General features: G+C 46.9%; 1 pseudogene; it reads right to left on the bottom strand.

The window, feature by feature from the left end:
- Positions 1 to 282: 282 nt before the first annotated feature.
- LOC116764006 lies at positions 283 to 640 on the bottom strand (annotated as a pseudogene).
- Between the last annotated feature and the right edge of the window lie 1,359 nt (positions 641 to 1,999).

A 1,999-nucleotide genomic window follows, 5' to 3' on the forward strand; every position in this document is an offset into this window, starting at 1 on the left:
AACGCTTATCAAGTTGCCTAGGTACTTTCAGGTCCGCATTTGTGTTTGTATTGTGTGAGTCCTTCCGCCACTTAAATTTAAAAATAAAATACAAAAACCAGGGCCTCCTCACCAGGTTACCAGCCCTGCCTGAGTCTTTCCCCTCAGGGCCTTCTCTCCAAAAGGCCCAGGCCCCAGCCCCCAGTGCCTTGGGTCGGACCACACACTCCACACTAGGGGGGGAGGATGTCAGAGGGCAATGCCTTTTTTTTCAATAGTGAAAAATCTTATACTTAGGGTTAGCCAGCTGGACTCAGTTTAGATGATCCCAATTTTGTTGGCAACATCCAAAGCGTCATAGTCAGGAGCCAGTCGAACATATGCCTTCTTCTCTCCATCAGGCCTTATCAGGGTGTTGACCTTGGCCACGTCAAAGTCATAGAGCTTCTTCACATCCTGTTCAGTCTGGTGCTCATTGGCCTTGACCTCCACAATGAACACAGGTGTGCTGTTGTCTTCTATCTTCTTCATGGCTGACTCAGTGGTCAGGGGGAACTTGATGATGGCATAGAGGTCAAGCTTGTTTCTCCTTGTGGGCGCTCTTCTGGGGATATTTGGGCTGCCTCCTGAACTGCAATGTTTTGAGCGTTTGGAAGGTGGATAACGTTCAGATCTTTTTTTGTGGCTGTGGACACGGAGGGTAATGCTTAACCCAGGGACTACAAGTCTGGCTCAGGCAGTGCAAGTGGGAGCATCCTCGGGGTCTTCCCAGGGGTCCTGTGGGCAGACACAGTCCACCTACACACAGACTCACACCCTCAGGTTGCCCATTACGTTTCTATTTGATTTCTCCTTGTCTCTGAGAATGCGTGACTCTTGCCTGTGCTCTATTCTAAGTCCCTCTTGTGGGCTTTCCCTCCAGAGCAGGTGCCCTTAACCTAAGGACCCCAGATACCACCTTCCCCACGCCAGGAGGTCTGTGGATAGAATTCAGGGATCCATGACTTTGGATGAGAAAAAAATATACATCTTTATTTTCACTAGCATCTAACTGAAATTTAGCATTTCCCTTATTGTAAATGCAGGGAACAATCTACAGTAGTATTTGCAGAAACTGTGACTTTGTCACCAAAGAGATTTTGAGATCACATTGGAATTGTTGCCAATCTTTTGAAATATCTACCCATCACTGCTTTAAAATGATCACCACCAAAGTGTAAGTAGAGAAGCGTGTGTATTACTCTTTTATAAAGCTGTTTCCTTCGTGTTTTGACCACTGTATTTTTGCACCACTGGTTTCTTTTGTAGTCCTGTGGATTTAATTTTATACATTTGAAAACATTATTCCAAGAAAAAGTCCATAGGCTTCACCAGATGCCCACTGGGTCCATGGTCCATGAAATGTTAAGTCCTAGAATCCTCAGACTTAATCGTCCTCAGATTTTTTTCCAGCATGAAAGCCCCAGAAGTATCCTTCTCCCCTAGTAATTACACTTTGGGTATTTTCTTGAGAAAAAGCTTTAAGAGCCAAAAGCCACTATGTAATGCTTGCCTTTAAACAAATGTGCATTTTATTCATCACAATGGTATCTCTTGACTTTTGGAAAACAGTGGCCACATCTGCAGGAGAGATCCCGTTGACCAGCCTGGTCTCCAGACCCCGTGCAGTAACGCTGCTCCCACACCCAGGCCCACTGAGCTGCAGTATGTGGGTAGATCTGCAGGCAGAGCCGTGGGCCTCAGAGAATGTCACCCCCACTGCTCCTAGCACAAGGCTGGCCTCAGGAAACACTCAGCAGGTACAGCCTGACTTGGGTGGGCCTGAGGCAGCTGTCCTGGGGTGGAACATGGCTGAAACCTCCCTGCTTCTGCACCAGCCTGCAGCCCCCTGGCCCTGAAGTAGACTTGCCAGAGTCAGCAAATGAAAATACAGGATGCTCAGTTAAATTTGAATTTCAGACCAATAGCGAATCATTTTGACTATAAGCACGTCCCGTGCAATAGTTGGGATATACTGATA

Source organism: Phocoena sinus, chromosome 13, assembly GCF_008692025.1.
Source record: "Phocoena sinus isolate mPhoSin1 chromosome 13, mPhoSin1.pri, whole genome shotgun sequence".
In the NCBI taxonomy this organism is placed as follows: Eukaryota; Metazoa; Chordata; class Mammalia; order Artiodactyla; family Phocoenidae; genus Phocoena; species Phocoena sinus.